Genomic DNA, 20,087 nt, shown 5'->3' on the forward strand with positions numbered 1-20,087 from the left:
ATTTTTGAGTGTACAAAATGAAGGTGTGTTTTGAATCTGACTTGGACATAATATGGACTATACACAAATGCTTTTTATGAAAATGTAATTTTGTTTATAATTTATATGCAATCTGTTGTTTCCCTAATTTTTGTTGTTGTACATGGATGAGGGTGTGTGTGTTGCTGAGCCCACTTTGACATTGTCTGGACTGGACCTGGTTTTAAAAACCTTTTAGACAAGTCTAATTCCATTAACAACCTGGTCTGATGAAGATAAGGTTATTTATTTATTTATTTTTTTTTTTAATAAAATAAAATGAGATTTAAAAAAAAGGAAAACAATGACATTTTTTTGGGATAAAAAAGAAAATAAAATAATATAAAACAATTACATAAAAAAATAGTACTTAATGATAGTGTTAGTGGACCGGCGACACACACAATCATGTGTGTTTCAGGGACTGTGTCCCTTGCAGACTGTGTTATATATGTTGTGGGAACCAGCATTTTGGTAGCAGAAAGAAACAACCCTTTTTTGTGTGAGTGGGTGTGGCTGGGTGTGAATGGGGGAGGGAGGGGTTTTCTTTGGGGGCTTGATGCACTGATGGAAAGTGTATCTTGTGTGTTTTTGTGTTGATTTAATAAAAAAAAAACAAAAAAAAAAACACCCCAAAAAAAAAAAAAAAAAAAAGAACACAAAGGACATTAAAGACATTAAAAGAGCAAAGCTGATGCAACCAGCCACTTCTACAAACAGCTATGAATAAAAAGCAAAAGAAACATACACACTGTGATGGCCTCTGTGGTGTTCCACGCCATCGTCAGCTGGGGTGGAGGGAGCACGGCCAGAGACAGGAGCAGACCCAACAAAGCAACCAGGAGAGCCTACTCCACCCTCGGCCGCCCACTAAATCAGCCAGTGTCCAGTCTGTATGGATGAGCGAGGATGCGTCCAAGGAGACTGGGGTGTCCAATACCTGCTCATTCAGCCAAGACACTGTGAAGCCTGTCCGTCCCGGCGCTCGGCGCTAGCTCCGCAGCCCTGTCTCTTCATCTGCATCTCCACCAGTCTCTCCAAACAGACTATGGTGTGGCAGAGACCCAGCAGCTGGTCTCCATAGCCAAAAAGGTTCCCAGGAGGCAGATCCAGAGTCCACAAAAAAAGCACCGCAGAAGTCACGAAAGTGCCACCCCTTGTCACACAGTCCCAAAGGGTCCCAAACCAAAAGGCAAACCAGCAATGTCACGACCTGACGACGACGCGGGCGCTGGGGGGGTGCGTGACCGGTACGTTTCAGAGGCGATATAGTCCCGAAAATGATTCATCCGTATTGCACTACTATACTAATAAAGACCGGTATACCGTACAACCCTAGTTCACATGTAATCAATCAATGTTTATTTATATAGCCCTAAATCACAAGTGCCTCAAAGGGCTGCACAAACCACAACGACATCCTCGGTAGGCCCCACTTAAGGGCAAGGAAAAACTCACCCTAGTAGGACGTCGACAATGATGACTATGAGAAACCTTAGAGAGGACCGCATATGTGGGCAACCCCCCCTCTAGGGGACCGAAAGCAATGGATGTCGAGCGGATCTAACATGATATTGTGAAAGTCCAATCCATATTACATCTAAGGTAACCGTGAGAATCAAGTCCAAAGTGGATCTAATATAGTAGTGAGAGTCCCGTCCAAAGTGGAGCCAGCAGTAAACCATCCCAAGCAGAGGGGGATCAGCAGCGCAGAGATGTTCCCAACTGATACACCGGGGAGCGGTCCATCCTGGGTCCCAACTCTGGACGAGCGGTCCATCCTGGGTCCCGACTCTGGACGAGCGGTCCATCCTGGGTCCCGATTCTGGACGAGCGGTCCATCCTGGGTCCCGACTCTGGACAGCTAGTACTTCATCCATGGCCACCGGACTGGACCCCCTCCACAAGGGAGGGGAAGGAGATAGGAGAAAAAGAAAAGAAACGGCGGATCAACTGGCCTAAAAAGGGGGTCTATTTAAAGGCTAGAGCAGGGGTAGGGAACCTATGGCTCTAGAGCCAGATGTGGCTCTTTTGATGACTGCACCTGGCTCTCAGATGAATCTTAGCTGACATTGCTTAACACGGTAAGTAATTATTAATTCCACTGGTAAGTAATTATTAATTCCACTGTTAATTAGAGTGTTAAAAATAACGTTCAAAATATAAAACATTCTCATTCATTTTAATCCATCCATCTGGTTCCTACTGCACCTGTTCAAGAAGTTGCATTAATGGTAAAAAAAAAAAAATCGATTCGAATACGTTCTGCAATTCAGAATCGATTCTCATTTTTCTTTTTTTTTCTTTTCTTCTTTTTATCAATCCAACAAACCACTAAACAGCAATACCATAAAATGCAATCCAATTCCAAAACCAAACCTGACCCAGCAACACTCAGAACTGCAATAAACAAAACAATTGAAAGGAGACACAAACACGACACAGAACAAACCAAAAGTAGTGAAACAAAAATGAATATTATCAACAACGGTATCAATATAAGTTATAATTTCAGCATAGCAGTGATTAAAAATCCCTCATTGACATTATCATTAGACATTTATAAAAAATAAAAAAAAGAACAATAGTGTCACAGTGGCTTACACTTGCATCGCATCTCATAAGCTTGACAAACACACTGTGTCCAATATTTTCACAAAGATAAAATAAGTCATATTTTTGGTTCTTCTAATAGTTGAAACAAATTTACATCATTGCAATTAGTTGATAAAACATTGTCCTTTACAATTATAAAAGTTTTTTACAAAACTCTACTACTCTGCTAGCATGTCAGCAGACTGGGGTAGATCTTGCTGAAATCCTATGTATTGAATGAATACAGAATCGTTTTGAATCGGAAAAATATTGTTTTTGAATCAAGAATCGCGTTGAATCGAAAAAATCGATATATTATCGAATCGCGACCCCAAGAATGGATATTGAATGGAATCGTGGAACACCCAAAGATTCGCAGCCCTAGTAAGAAGTATTTTATTTATTGTTTGTTAGTTTCAGAATAACATTTTTCGTAAAAAAAGAATAAAAGACTTATACTCTAAAAATGTTGTTCTTACTTAAAAAATGCGTGCATTTAGTTGTATTCAGTGTTAAAAAAAATACTATACGGCTCTCACGAAAATACTTTTTAAAATATCTGGCTTGTATGGCTCTCTCAGCCTAAAAGGTTCCCGACCCCTGGGCTAGAGTATACAAATGAGTTTTAAGGTGAGACTTAAATGCTTCTACTGAGGTAGCATCTCGAACTGTTACCGGGAGGGCATTCCAGAGTACTGGAGCCCGAATGGAAAACGCTTTATAGCCCGCAGACTTTTTTGGGGCTTTCAAGGGTTTTCTCTACTCTTAAAATTTGGTCACAATTTAGATGCACTTTTGGACCCCAAGGATTATCCAACGATAACCCCATTCAAACACAGATAAAGCCTTTTCTCTATGGCAGAGCTGAGGGACCTTTATATTAACAATGTCTTCGCTAGCTTTAATCAAATATGTGAAAAGTTTAACCTCCCTAACTCTCACCTATTTCGTTATATTCAAATCCGTAACTGTGCTAAATCAAGTAACAGCTCTTTTCCCAGTAGTCCACCTCAATCTGTAATAGACTCGCTTCTGAAAATCCCCACAAATCAGAAAGGCATCATTTCTAAAATTGACATCCTAATTTCCCATCTTACAGATACATCTCTTGACAAAATTAGAAATGACTGGAAAGCAGAATTTGACAAAGTTTGGGATGACAATGACTGGAAATCTGCATTGGTACAAATAAATGATAGCACATTTTGTTCAAAGCTTAATCTAATACATTTTAATGTTGTTCATCGCATATATTTTACTGATGCTAAACTTTCCAAAATGTACGCCAATATTGCAGACAATTGTCATCACTGTCAATCGGTTCTGGCAAACATGATACACATGTCTGTTCCTGTCCCTTTCTGAAAGCCCACTGGACTAATATTTTTAAAGATCTTGCAGATGCATTAAATTTTGAATTGACGCCTGTCACGATTGGGGGGGTCGCAGCTTACTGCGGGGTTCGTTCCCGCGGGATGCAGACGGAACACTCCGGACAGGACGTGCAGGTAGGAACATGCTTTATTTGTCGAAAGTCAAACAAGTACCAAAAACTAAAATCAAGCTAGAGGAAAAATGTGCCGATCGCACTCGAAGCTAAGGCTAACATTTAGCATAAGCAAGAAGACAAGGAATACTCATGTAACTGTAGCAAAAGCAAACAATGAAGCCAGCCCAATTGACCGGCAAAGGCAGGCATAAATAGTCCCTCTGATTAGTGCACTGAAAAGAGGTGAGCGTCCCAAGCACCAATCAGATCAAGACAGGTGAAAACAATAACCATCCATGGTAACTAAAAACAAACAATGGTTCACAAAAACAGGAACTTAGGGAGTCCAAAACTAACAAAATATAACAAAAACATGATCCGAGCTGAGCAGCACGGTGGCAGAGGGGTTGGTACGTCTGCCTCACTATACGAAGGTCCTGAGTACTCCTGGGTTCAATCCCGGGCTCGGGATCTTTCTGTGTGGAGTTTGCATGTCCTCCCCGTGACTGCGTGGGTTCCCTCCAGGTACTCCGGCTTCCTCCCACTTCCAAAGACATGCACCTGGGGATAGGTTGATTGGCAACACTAAATTGGCCCTAGTGTGTGAATGTGAGTGTGAATGTTGTCCGTCTATCTGTGTTGGCCCTGCGATGAGGTGGCGACTTGTCCAGGGTGTAACCCACCTTAAGCCCGATTGTAGCTGAGGTATTTTTCGCGACCCCAAAGGGAATAAGCGGTAGAAAATGGATGGATGGATGATCCGGGCTACGGATCATGACAATGCCTTGTGCATAATTGGTATTTTTGGAATTCCACCAATCTATCAAAAAACTAAGCAGACTTTTAGGGATAGTATCGCCTTTGCATCATTAATAGCTCGCAGGAGGATTTTTTTGGAGTGGAAATCACAGTTTGCCCCAAAGCCTCCCTATGTCTTAAGGACCTCATGTTTTTCTAAGGCTATGTCTACACTAAGCCGGATAACCCCTTAAACAAATAATCATTTGGACCAGGGGTCTCAAACTCAATTTACCTGGGGGCCACTGGACGCAGAAACTGGGTGAGGCTGGGCCGCAAGAAAATATTTCTTAAAAAAAATCTAACAAGCACTTTTTAATGACTTCACCTTCTTTGAATGGCTTTCCCGCCCTAGCAACATACTTGCCAACTCTCGCGATCTTTCCGGGAAACACACGAATATCAGTGCCCCTCCCGACAATTTCCCGGGGCAATCATTCTTCCGGTTTTAACCCGGACAATAACAATAAGGGCGTGCTGAGATGGCACTGCCTTTAGCGTCCTCTACAACCTGCCGTCTTGTCCGCTTCTCCAGTGTGCCGGCCCAGTCACATTTTATATGTGGCTTCTGCAAGCCTACTGATGTGACTGCAAGACTTACTTGATTAACAGCCATACAGGTCACACAGAGGGTAGCAGTATAAACAACTTTATCACTGTTAAAAATATGCACCACGCTGTGAACCCACACCAAACAAGATTGACAAACAGGGCTGCATGGGATTCTGGGTATTTGTTCTGTTGTGTTTATTGTGTTACGGTGCAGATATTCTCCCAAAATGTGTTTGTCATTCTTGTTTGGCGTAGCTTCACAGTGTGGCGCATATTTGTAACAGTGTCGAAGTTGTTTATACGGCCACCCTCAGTGTGACCTGTGTGGCTGTTGATCAACTATGTCTTGCAGTCACTTATTGTGTCTACTGAAGCCAATTACAACATGTGGCTGGACTGGCATGCAATTTGTACAGGTTGTAGAGGACTTCAAAGGCAGTGACTCCATGGTGCCCCCTTAATAATGTTGAACAGGTAAAGTGCCTCCACGGTGCCCCCTTAATAATGTTGTATAGGCAAAGTTCAGGAGTGTCCTGGGAAAATCGAAGGTATACAAATATAACGTTGTAAAGTGCCATTCATATAAACCTCGCGGGCTGCACCAACATTAAATTTTCATATTAAGGTGCGGGCCGAAAAATAAAGTTTCGCTGGCTGCAATTGGCCCACGGGCCGCGTGTTTGAGACCCCTGATTTAGACTAAGCCCCGTTTCAACCACACTAAACCAGCGTTTACGGTGCCCCTCCTCGGACAACTTTTTTACACGGGTAAGTGCGCCGTGTATTTGTTGAATCTTCGGCACTTAGCTTTGTATGGACTCATTGATTCTTCGCAAAGTGAGTTCGGAGAGGAAGTGACGCCAGAAAGACCGCGCCCCACACAGGAAGAGACGTCAGAAAGAATGTGCCTCAGCCAACTTCATAATAAAGCGGTTCCGTAACTCCAAGCTAGCCACTGGAAATATGGAGGCGAGTCATTCAGACTTCTTCTTCTACATGTGCAGACGTTTGTGGAAATCAGACATGGATACCTTAAGAGAACGCAATTGCTGCTATTTGGGATACGACACTTCTCAGACGGCAAGAGAATTTTCCAATGGCCGGCCGCGTCAGCTGAATATACTCACCGAAAAACTGTGTCCATTTGTCGAAGGAGGGATAACGAGAATGCGAGCTCCCTTGGATGTGGTTAAAAAGGTAGCGTGTGCTTTGTATTACCTGGCCGCCAAGGAAAAAAGTGAATGCATTGTCCGCCATGTATGTCGCGGACTCAACGTCTAGGTCCAGCGTGTATAAAGTCACCATAAAGAAAAGGATAATGAAGGTGAAGGCAAAAGAGTGAAGTGTCATGACCAGATATCTAGATCCCTAGCTTGATTGATGTAAAATGTGCTTTATCACATTGTTTACGTGTCTAATAAAGATTTGATTAGTTTATGATGGCTCAGGTGTGATTCACTACAATAGGGCCCCACAGCGCACTGGATTCCGGTTGGTTGGAATACCACAACACTGGATGTTGTTCAGATAAGTTACATTTAGAACTTGCACACAAAGCAACACTGGAGGTGACTATGACGTTCGCATTTTTTCGCGCATGCGTACTGGGTCGTGTTGCACCGGCGGACATAGGGAGGCAAGGGGTCTTAAAGGCCTACTGAAACCTACTACTACCGACCACACAGTCTGATAGTTTATATATCAAGTTTGCTAAATAACAATTTTAAATTTCCCGCGGAGTTTCTTGTTGAAAACGTCGCGGAATGATGACGCATTTGTGACGTCTCGTGTTGTAGTGGACATATTAGCCCAGCACTACGCACGGCTAAAAGTCGTCTCTTTTCATCGCATAATTACACAGTATTTTGGACGTCTGTGTTGCTGAATCTTTTGCAATTTGTTCAGTTAATAATGGAGACGTCAAATAAGAATGCTGTTGGTGGAAAGCGGGGAATTGCAGCTGCCTTTAGCACCGAAACACAGCCGGTGTTTCTTTGTTTGTTGTGACGCTTTAACACAGAGCGGTCAAGCGAACATGTTTCACTACGTCAACCAGTCAGTTTTTGAATGGGAAAATTGTGATATTAGGTCGGCTCTTACCGGGGACTTCGGTGGATTATGCGACCTCCTCCTGCAGCTCAAAAAGACAGCTGTGATCTTGGCTGCTCGGCTTCTCTCAGAGACACTGGCGTTCACTGCAGCCATCCGACTTTCAGGTATGACTTCACAATCTCACTAAAACACTATTAAAACAATAAGCAGATAAGGGGCCTTCCAGAATTATCCTAGTAAATGTGTCTAATTACATCTGAAACAGACCCACTGCCGCCGCCTGGAGCTGTCCCCTTTTCTTTTTTTTTCTTTTTTTTTTGTGCTTCACTCTAACTTTCCTCATCCACAAATATTTCATCCTCGCTCAAATTAATGGGGAAATTGTCGCTTTCTCAGTCCGAATATCTCTTGCTGCTGGCTATGATTATAAACAATGTGAGGATGTGAGGAGCCCTTCAACCCGTGACGTAACGCGCACATCGTCTGCTACTTCCAGTAAAGGCAAGGCTATTTTATTAGCGACCAAAAGTTGCGAACTTTATCGTTGATGTTCTCTACTAAATCCTTTCAGCAAAAATATGGCAACATCGCAAAATGATCAAGTATGACACATAGAATGGACCTGCTATCCCCGTTTGAATAAGAAAATCTCATTTCAGTAGGCTTTTAAAAGGTGGCATTGTTATGTGTGGACAAGGAAAAGGTCAGGTGTGATTTACCCTGGATATTCTTATCCTTAGATTTAGAGAAAACTAAATATAATCTAAGGGGTACACCAAACAATTTGACTTGACCTGGGGCTGCATAATTAGTTATATAGCTAAATTAAAGTCACTATTGGATAAATGTGATATTCACTGTTGCACAATGAACCTTTTCATTTAACTCAACTCTTTTTTCTTTGTTGTCGTTGTTTTTATTCAGTGACACTTGTCTGTATGTTCGTGATTTGTATTTTTGCTGTTACATTTTTATTTCCATGTCGTCAGTTATTGCGATACTCTTTCTGCTTGTAGTAAAGAGGAAGGCGGTACATTGCTACCCACTGTGATTAAAATGTAGGACGGGGGGGGGGGGGGGGGGGTTAGGGGGTCTTATTATCTTACTTATGTGAGTTTTCTATAATTTCATTTTATTTTATTTTTTTTTGTGGGGGGGACAAAAAAAGGTTGCCGTTTTCTCAGTACCTGTATTATGATTTTCCAATCAATTGAATAAATAAATATTATTTCAAAACTTTTTTTTTTTTTAAGTATTTGATTTTGAAAAAGGTAAGTAGTTTTATGTCAATTTTGTTACAACTTTTTTATTTATTTATACATATGTATGGGGTGGCGACTTGTCCAGGGTGTACACCGCCTTCCGCCCGACTGTAGCTGAGATAGGCACCAGCGACCCCAAAGGGAATAAGCGGTAGGAAATGGATGGATGGATATGTATAATTGCATTTATTTATTTTTACAAACAATGCCTTCAAAGTCAAAACAAAATGTGGCGTTCCAAGCACTTAATCTTTAAAGGGTAAATAGTTTTACATTGTTTTTGTTTTGTTTTACCTTTGCTTAATTCCTTTTATATCAAGCAAAACTTGATATAAAAAGCACTTTATTTTAAAAATGTAAGTAGTTTTACTTCATTGTTGTTTCATTATACAGGGCTTAACTTCTTCATATGTATCTATAATGTATTTTTAATTTTATTTTTTTTAACAAAAAATACCGTAAATGTCAAAACAAAAAATGGAGTTCAAAGCACTTAATCTTTAAAAGGTGAACACTTTTTCCTTTTTTGTGTTATTGTACTGAGGCCTTAAAGGGGAACATTATCACTATTTCAAAAGGGTTAAAAAAAATAAAAATCAGTTCCCAGTTGTATTTTTTGAAGTTTTTTTCAAAATTTTACCGGTCTCGGAATATCCCTAAATAAAGCTTTAAAGTGCCTTATTTTTGCTATCTTCGAAACCGCTATCCATTTTCCTGTGACGTCATACAGTGCTGCCAATGTAAACAAACAATGGGAATACCACAGCAAGATATAGCGACATTAGCTCGGATTCAGACTCGGATTTCAGCGGCTTAAGCGATTCAACAGATTACGCATGTATTGAAACGGATGGTTGGAGTATGAACGTATTGAAGAAGAAACTGAAGCTATTGAGCGGATAGCTATTGACGCTATTCATAGCCATAGCATGGCCGAATAGCTGCGTTAGCATCGCCGGTAAAATGTGCGGACCAAACGATCAGGACTTTCGCATCTTGTGACACTGGAGCAACTTAAATACGTCGATTGGTAAGTGTTTTTTTCACATTAAATGTGGGTGGAAGGAAACATAATATAGTTGCAAATGCATCTACAGGTTATCCATACATCTCTGTACCATGTCTGCTTTAGCACCGCCGGTAAATAGCATGTTAGCATGGATTAGCATAGCATGGATTAGCTGGCAGTCAACGTCAACAAAACTCACCTTTGTGATTTCGTTGACTATTGTTGCAAATGCATCTGCAGGTTATCCATACATCTCTGTGCCATGTCTGCTTTAGCACCGCCGGTAAATAGCATGTTAGCGTCGATTAGCGTAGCATGTTAGCATTGATTAGCCGGCAGTCACGCCGCGACCAAATATGTCTGATTAGCACATAAGTCAACATCAACAAAACTCACCTTTGTGATTTCGCTGACTTTATCGTTGCAAATGCATCTGCAGGTTATCCATACATCTCTGTGCCATGTCTGTTATCGCCGGTAAAATGTGGAGACACTGGCTCAATCAATGGGGATCTGGCGGCAGACACTTTCGCATCTTTGGGCCAGTGGTGCAACTTGAATCCCTCCCTGTTAGTGTTGTTACACCCTCCGACAACACACCGACGAGGCATGATGTCTCCAAGGTTCCAAAAAATTGTCGAAAAAATGAAAAACAACAGAGCTGAGACCCGGTGTTTGTACTGTGTTGAAAATGAAAATAGCTGTTGTATTACCTCGGCGACGTCACATTCTGAGGTCATCGCCTCCAGAGCGATAAACAGAAAGGCGTTTAATTCGCCAAAATTCACCCATTTGGAGTTCGGAAATCAGTTAAAAAAATATGTGGTCTTTTTTCTGCGCAACATCAAGGTATATATTGACGCTTACATAGGTCTGGTGATAATGTTCCCCTTTAATTCATTCTGCAATATATATATATATATTTTTAAAATACTTGATTTCGAAAAAAATAAGTAGTTTTATGTCATTATTATTACAACTTCTTTATTTATTTATCAATATGTTTTTCTTTTTTAAACAAAAAAATCTTTAAAAGTCAAAACAAAGGGAAAAAAAGAACACATTGAGGAGAACTGAGGACATACTTGCCAACCCTCCCGGATTTTCCGGGAGACTCCCGAAATTCAGCGCCTCTCTCGAAAACCTCCCGGGACAAATTTTCTCCCGAAAATCTCCGGAAATTCAGTCGTAGCTGGAGGCCACGCCCCCTCCAGCTCCAGGCAGCCCTGACTCAGCAAAGTTGTGACCCTCTTAAACAGGACAATACTGCCATCTACTGTACATAGAATAGAATAGAATGTACTTTATTGATCCCTGGGCGAAATTCAGCACCACAGTCAACTCACAATAAACAATGATAATAATAAATAATATAATATATATAATATATTATATCTATAATATATAATATATTAATAATATAAATATATTCTACATATACTCTACATTTAAGTGCAGTCAAGGAACATATGCATTAGGGAGTCTCGTTTGAAGCCCACAGTAAAGAGACGTAACTTCATCACGTCGCCTGGTTTTTGACTCCAACCCAATATATTACACCGTCGATGAGCAAAATGAAGAAATACGCTTGCAGGTTCCAAAACGAATGGAAACAAGAATTTCATTTTATCCAGGAGAGTTCGAAGGGGAAGGGGTATGTTGCCTGTAAATTTTGTAGAACAGACTTCTCCATTAAACACGGTGGCCAAACAGATATACTCAGTCATGAACGGTCAGCGAAGCACAAAGTGTCCGCAGCGCAGAATTGTTCGCAACCCAGTATTATGGGCCACCTCGCAAAATGGAGACCCAATGGTATAACATATGCTGAGACAAAGATGGCTATGCTGATAGCTGGAAGCAACATCACGTTCTCATCCATGAAGGATATGTTCCTGGATTCGGAGATCGCTCGCCAATACGCAAATGGCAGAACAAAGGTTACTTAAATAGTGAAAGGTAAGTGTTGTTGTTTTTTTTTTTAGTAACCAGCAAGCACGTTTAGTAGAAAAACTGTGTTTTTATTACTGTGTATATGATTAGGTGCCGTCGGAAATTAAACTATTTATTTTATTTATATATATAATAAAATAAATAAATACATAGCTAGAATTCACTGAAAGTCAAGTATTTCATATATATATATATATATATATATATATATATATATATATATATATGTATATAAAATATATATATATATACATATATATATATATATATATATATATATATATATATATATATATGTATATATATATATATATATGTATATATATATATATATATATATATATATATATATATATATATATATATATGAAATACCATGCCTCCGCCCCCCGAAATCGGAAGTCTCAAGGTTGGCAAGTAGGACTGAGGAGAATATTTGACATAAAGCCTTGAGCAAATGTACGAGTAAGTAATTGTTCATAAAATTTAAAACAACGCTGTGAGCAGGGTTCGAACCTGCGCGGGAAGATCCCATTGGATTTCGAGTCCAACGCCTTAACCTCTCGGCCATCACAGCCTTTCTGAAATGTAAATAATTCTACATTCCTGCACTGACGTACAAGCTAGTGCATGATATGCTGCATGTTGCTATTTGAAGGTAAAATGAAGTGAAGTGAATTACATGAAAATAAAACGGTCCATCCATTTTCTACCGTTTATTCCGTTTGAGGTCGCGGGGGGCGCTGGTGCCTACCTCAGCTACAATCGGGCAAAAGGCGGAGTACACCCTGGACAAGTCGCCACCTCAAAATAAAAAATTTGACCTGAAATTTCCACCAAAAATACTGCAGTTTCTTGATGAAGGATTTAATTACAAAGTTATTTGGTGAAGACAATGCATGATATGCTGCTTAATGCTCTTTAGATGGGAAAAAAAAGATAACATGGACATCACACCTGAATGTTGCCAACATTTGCAGACAGTGGATGAAAGCTGGAGTGACTGGAATTTCAGAATGATTAATTGGTCACGACAGTGCATGATATGCTGCAGGCAGTTTTGCTTCATTTAACTGAGCACATTCGACCTGAAACTTGTACCTAAAAAAATTGCAGTTATTTGATAAATGTCTGAGTTAATGTAAGAGTATTTGGTCAACACAATGCATGGTATGCTGCTTTGAACTTAATCATCAAAAGGCAAACAGTTTTACTTTATTTTTGTTTTATTGTACCGATGCCTTAATTCATTCTGCAAAATACCTTTTACAATGTCAAACAAAAAACTTGACATAAAATGCACTTAATTTTAAAACGATAAGTAGTTTTACTTAATTTTTTGTTTCATTAACTTATTCATATATATATATATATATATATATATATATATATACATATATATATAAATATATATATATATATATATATATATATATATATATATATATATATATATATCTTTTTTTTTTTTACAAAAATTTCCTTAAAGTCAAAACAAAACTTGGAGATCAAAGCACTTAATCATCAAAAGGCGAACAATTTCTACTTTATTTGTGTTTTATTGTACAGACGCCGTAATTCCATCCATCCATCCATCCATCCATCTTCTTCCGCTTATCGGAGGTCAGGTCACGGGGGCAGCAGCCTAAGCAGGGCAGCCCAGACTTCCCTCTCCCCAGCCACTTCGTGTAGCTCTTCCCGGGGGATCCTGAGGCGTTCCCAGGCCAGGCGGGAGACATAGTCTTCCCAACGTGTCCTGGGTCTTCCCCATGGCCTCCTACCGGTTGGCCGTGCCCTAAACACCTCCCTTGGGAGGCGTTCGGGTGGCATCGTGACCAGATGCCCGAACCACCTCATCTGGCTCCTCTCGATGTGGAAGAGCAGCGGCTTTACTCTGATCTCCTCCCGGATGGCAGAGCTTCTCACCCTATCTCTAAGGGAGAGCCCCGCCACATGGCGGAGGAAACTCATTTCGGCCACTTGTACCCGTGATTTTATCCTTTCAGTCATGAACCAAAGCTCATGACCATGGGAACGTAGATCGACCGGTAAATTGAGAGCTTTGCCTTCCGGCTCAGCTCCTTCTTCACCACAACGGATTGTACAACGTCCGCATTACTGAAGACGCCGCACCGATCCGCCTGTCGATCTCACGATCCACTCTTCCCCCACTCGTGAACAAGACTCCTAGGTCCTTGAACTGCTCCACTTGGAGCAGGGTCTCCTCCCCAACCCGGAGATGGCACTCCAACCTGTTCCGGGAGAGAACCATGGACTCGGACTTGGAGGTGCTGATTCTCATTCCGGTCGCTTCACACTCGGCTGCGAAGCGATCCAGTGAGAGCTGAAGATCCCGGTCAGATGAAGCCATCAGGACCACATCATCTGCAAAAATCAGAAACCTAATCAAACGGCCACCAAACCGGAACGCCGTAAATCATTCTGCAAAATATGTTTACAAAGTCAAAGCAACACTTGACATAAAACAACTTAATTTAAAAAAAGGTAAATAGTTTAGTTGATTTTTGATTCATTATACAGGACTTAACGACTTAACTTCTTCATACATACTTCTTTAAATATATACATATATATAGTGTTTGCCTCTTGAAGATTAAGTGATTTATACGTGTATGTATATATATATATATATATATATGTGTATATATATATATATATATATATATATATATATCTCCATCCATCCATTTTCTACCGCTTATTCCCTTTTGGGGTCGCGGGGGGCGCTGGCGCCTATCTCAGCTACAATCGGGCGGAAGGCGGGGTACACCCTGGACAAGTCGCCACCTCATCGCAGGGCCAACACAGATAGACAGACAACATTCACACTCACATTCACACACTAGGGCCAATTTAATGTTGCCAATCAACCTATACCCAGGTGCATGTCTTTGGAAGTGGGAGGAAGCCGGAGTACCCGGAGGGAACCCACGCATTCACGGGGAGAACATGCAAACTCCACACAGAAAGATCCCAAGCCTGGATTTGAACCCAGGACTGCAGGACCTTCGTATTGTGAGGCAGACGCACTTACCCCTCTTCCACCGTGAAGCCCCATATATATATATATATATATATATATATATATATATATATATATATATATATATATATATATATATATATATATATATATATATATATATATATATATATATATATATATATATATATATATATATATATATATATATATATATATATATATATATATATATAATAAAATTAAAGTGTTTGCCTTTTGAAGATTAAGTGCTTTGAACTCCAAGTTTTATTTTTGACTTTCGAATAAAATTATATATGTGTGTGTGTGTGTGTATATATTTGACATGAAACCTTGAGCAAATGTACGAATAAGAAGTTAGTCATAAATTTGAAAACAACACTGCGAGCAGGGTTCGAACCTGCGCGGGAAGATCCCATTGGATTTCAAGTCCAACGCCTTAACCTCTCGGCCATCACAGCACTTTTTCATTGAATATAGTTGTACATTCCTGCACTGAATTACAAGGTAGTGCATGATATGCTGCATTTTGCTATTTGAAGGTGAAATGAAGTGAAGTGAAGTGAAGTGAAATGAAAATAAAACATTTGACCTGAAATTTGCACTAAAAATACTGCAGTTATTTGATTAAAGATTGAATTACAAATTATTTGGTGATATGTTGCTTAATGCTCTGTAGATGGGAAAAAAAGATTAAATGGACATCACACCTGAATGTTGCCAACATTTGCAGACAGTGGATGAAAGCTAGAGTGACTGGAATTTCAGAAAGATTATATGGTCAAGACCTTGCATGATATGCTGCAAGCAGTTTTGCTTCATTTAACTGAGCACATTGGACCTGATACTTGTACCAAAAAATATTGCAGTTATTTGATAAAAGTCTGAGTTAAAGTAAGATTATTTGGTCAAGACAAGTGAATGCATGGTATGCTGCTTTGAACTTAATCATCAAAAGGCAAACAGTTTTACTTTATTTTTATTTTATTGTACAAATGCCTTAATTCATTTTGCAAAATACGTTTTACAGTGTCAAACAAAAAACTTGACATATAAAAAGCACTTAATTTTAAAACGGTATATATATATATATATATATATATATATATATAAAATAGGCGCCAGCGACCCCAAAAGGGAATAAGCGGTAGAAAATTTATATATATATATATATATACAGTATATATATATATATATATATATATATATATATATATATTTCCATCCATCCATCCATCCATTTTCTACCGCTTGTTCCCTTTCGGGGTTGCGGGGGGCGCTGGCGCCTATCTCAGCTACAATCGGGCGGAAGGCGGGGTACACCCTGGACAAGTCGCCACCTCATCGCAGGGCCAACACAGATAGACAGACAACATTCACACTCACATTCACACACTAGGGCCAATTTAGTGTTGCCAATCAACCTATCCCCAGGTGCATGTCTTTGGAAGTGGGAGGAAGCCGGAGTACTCGGAGGGATATATATATTTATTTATTTATTTATTTATTTATTTATTTATTTTTTTAATATATATATTTTTTTTTCTGTAGCCGAGGATCGGACCGCCAAGTGCCCTGCCTTCGGCTGCCGCCCAGCTCACATTGCACCCGACCTCTATGGATGGATGGATATTTTTTTTTTTTTTACAAAAATTGCGTAAAAAGTCAAAACAAAACTTGGAGTTCAAAGCATTTAGTCATCAAAAGGCAAACAATTTTACTTTATTTTTGTCTTATTGTACAGACGCCGTAATTCATTCTGCAAAATATGTTTACAAAGTCAAAACAACAATTGACATAAAAACAACTTGTATTTTAAAAATGTAAAAAGCTTTATTGTATTTTAGTTTCATTATACAAAACTTAACTTCTTCATACATACTTTTTAATATATATATATATATATATATATATATATATATATATATATATATAATTTTATCCATTTTTCTACTGCTTATTCCCTTTCGGGGTCGCGGGGGGCGCTGGCGCCTATCTCAGCTACAATCGGGCGGAAGGCAGGGTACACCCTGGACAAGTCGCCACCTCATCGCAGGGCCAACACATATAGACAGACAACATTCACACTCACATTCACACACTAGGGCCAATTTAGTGTTGCCAATCAACCTATCCCCAGGTGCATGTCTTTGGAAGTGGGAGGAAGCCGGAGTACTCGGAGGGATATATATATTTATTTATTTATTTATTTATTTATTTATTTATTTTTTTAATATATATATATTTTTTTCTGTAGCCGAGGATCGGACCGCCAAGTGCCCTGCCTTCGGCTGCCGCCCAGCTCACATTGCACCCGACCTCTATGGATGGATGGATATTTTTTTTTTTTTTACAAAAATTGCGTAAAAAGTCAAAACAAAACTTGGAGTTCAAAGCATTTAGTCATCAAAAGGCAAACAATTTTACTTTATTTTTGTCTTATTGTACAGACGCCGTAATTCATTCTGCAAAATATGTTTACAAAGTCAAAACAACAATTGACATAAAAACAACTTGTATTTTAAAAATGTAAAAAGCTTTATTGTATTTTAGTTTCATTATACAAAACTTAACTTCTTCATACATACTTTTTAATATATATATATATATATATATATATATATATATATATATATATATATAATTTTATCCATTTTTCTACTGCTTATTCCCTTTCGGGGTCGCGGGGGGCGCTGGCGCCTATCTCAGCTACAATCGGGCGGAAGGCAGGGTACACCCTGGACAAGTCGCCACCTCATCGCAGGGCCAACACAGATAGACAGACAACATTCACACTCACATTCACACACTAGGGCCAATTTAGTGTTGCCAATCAACCTATCCCCAGGTGCATGTCTTTGGAGGTGGGAGGAAGCCGGAGTACTCGGAGGGAACCCACGCATTCACGGGGAGAACATGCAAACTCCACACAGAAAGATCCCGAGCCTGGATTTGAACCCAGGACTGCAGGAACTTCGTATTGTGAGGCAGACGCACTAACCCCTCTTCCACCGTAATTTTATTTTATTTTCTTTTTTTTTTTTTACAAAAATTGCCTTAAAAGTCAAAACAAAACTTGAAGTTCAAAGCACGTAATCTTCATAAGGCAAACACTTTTACTCTATTTTTGTTTTATTGTACAGATGCCTTAAGTAATTCTGCAAAATATGTCTAAAAAGTCAAAGCAAAACTTGACATGAAAAGCACTTAATTAATTAAAAAGTAAATAGTTTTACTTCATTTTTGTGTCATAATACTTTCAGGGCTTAATGAAATTAAAACATATACATATATATATATATATATATATATATATATATATATATATATATACATATATAGTTTTTTTTGTTTTGTTTGGTTTGGTTTTTTTGTTTTTTTTACCAAATATTGCCTTAAAAGTCAAAACAAAATATGTCGGTCGTGAGTTCAAACCCTGGCTGAGTCATACCAAAAGAATAAAAAAATGGGACCCGACCCATGACCTCCCTGCTTGGTATCCAGCATCAAGGGTTGGAATTGGGGTTTAAATCACCAAAATGATTCCTGAGCATGGCCACCACTGCTGCTCACTGCTCCCCTCACCTCTCAGGGGGTGAGCAGGGGTGATGGGTCAAATGCAGAGAGTAATTTCACCACACCTTGTGTGTGCGTGACTATCATTGGTGCTTCAATATTAACTTTGAAAAAAAAAAAGATGATAATAACGCACTCAGTCTTCAAAGAGTGTATAGTTTTACAATTGTATTTGTTTTATTTTACATTTGCCTTAATTCATTTTCCAAAAAAGTTTCCAAATTTACAGCAACACTCGTCGCAAAAAGCACTTAATTTTAACAACGTATTTTTTTTTTAACTTTTTTGTTTCATTATACAGTGTTTGACTTACCATTATTGTGTTTGTATTTTTACAGGCCCAAAAGTCAAAATAAAGCAGTTAATTTTCAAAGGGACAGATTTTTTTTTTTTTATCCAGCGCTTTACAAAAATTTGTATTTTTTTAAACTTGAATGACAAGATGTTAAAAAAAAAAATTCAACCCAGCTTCTACAGATAATTATTTTATTCCACACATCAGCGAAAAATTATTACAAATATTCTAAATTGACTTTATTATGTATGATTATGTAATTTGTTATAATTAATGTCATCAACTTTAAGAAGCTGTGCTAATTGAAAAGGTCCATTATTTCGTAGATAAAATCAGATGAGGTCTGTCAGCTTGTGTTTTTTTCTTTTGCGGGGAAAATTATTTAATTAAATTTAATTAGACTTTATTGAGCTGTCTGGGAATGAGATGATGAGCAATGACATCATCATTTCAGATCTTACTTGACAGTTTTATCTAACCCATTGTGTTTTATTCTGAAGGAAAGTGCATGAGAATGTTGAACATTGTATTTTTTTAGATGAGGAAGACAAAATATACATATATATATATATATATATATATATATATATATATATATATATATATATATATATATATATATGTGTGTGGAAGGGGCGTGGTCCACGTGTCTCCTGCGGGCTATGAAGCAGCTGCAAGTGAGTGGATAACCCAGATGGAACAGGTTATCTAATCACCTGTCCCTCTATTTAGCAGAGTGAGGGACCAGCACGGAGAGGCGGATAAAAAAAGAGTGTGAGGACGAGAGCGAGAGTGAGAGAAAGAAAAAAATTTAAATTAAAATAACTCAATATTCTAATAACAAGCCTGATTCTAAACGATCATGGTGAACCCTGGAGCACAAGACTTGTTACAATATATATATATATATATATATATATATATATATATATATATATATATATATATATATATATATATATATATATATATATATATATATATACAGTATATATATATATATAATCATTTTTTCATATTAATTTGACAGTACTGCAGTAGTATGTACATTATTCTCAACGTGATGTGTTTATTTTATAAATCTGCAGTATTTTCCATTAAATCAACATAGCAAAAAAAATTAAATAGCGAATGAAAATAAGTTTTCCATTTAGTCGCTATTTATGGAAATCAGTTCATTTCATTTAATCGGAATAGTTTTAAGTGCGACTGTGTGGCATAAAATAAGTGATCTAATAGTAATGAACAATATCACAAATAAAATACAATAGATGATATGGACAAGTAGAATATAATAAAATCAGGGGTGTCCATAGTGCGGCACGAGGGCCATGAGCGTGGCATCTCGAACTGTTACCGGGAGGGCATTCCAGAGTACTGGAGCCCGAACGGAAAACGCTCTATAGCCCGCAGACTTTTTTTGGGCTTTGGGAATCACTAGCAAGCCGGAGTCCTTTGAACGC

The 20,087-nt window shown here is 38.7% G+C and overlaps 2 non-coding genes across 2 annotated transcripts; both read right to left on the minus strand.

The window, feature by feature from the left end:
* Positions 1 to 12,223: 12,223 nt before the first annotated feature.
* trnas-cga (transfer RNA serine (anticodon CGA)) lies at positions 12,224 to 12,305 on the minus strand. The gene has a single exon. It is a non-coding gene; the product is annotated as a tRNA-Ser (tRNA).
* Positions 12,306 to 15,132: 2,827 nt separating this feature from the next.
* On the minus strand, positions 15,133 to 15,214 carry trnas-uga (transfer RNA serine (anticodon UGA)). Its single transcript has one exon. It is a non-coding gene; the product is annotated as a tRNA-Ser (tRNA).
* Between the last annotated feature and the right edge of the window lie 4,873 nt (positions 15,215 to 20,087).

The sequence above is a fragment of the Nerophis ophidion genome, linkage group LG27 (assembly GCF_033978795.1).
Source record: "Nerophis ophidion isolate RoL-2023_Sa linkage group LG27, RoL_Noph_v1.0, whole genome shotgun sequence".
Lineage (NCBI taxonomy): Eukaryota > Metazoa > Chordata > Actinopteri > Syngnathiformes > Syngnathidae > Nerophis > Nerophis ophidion.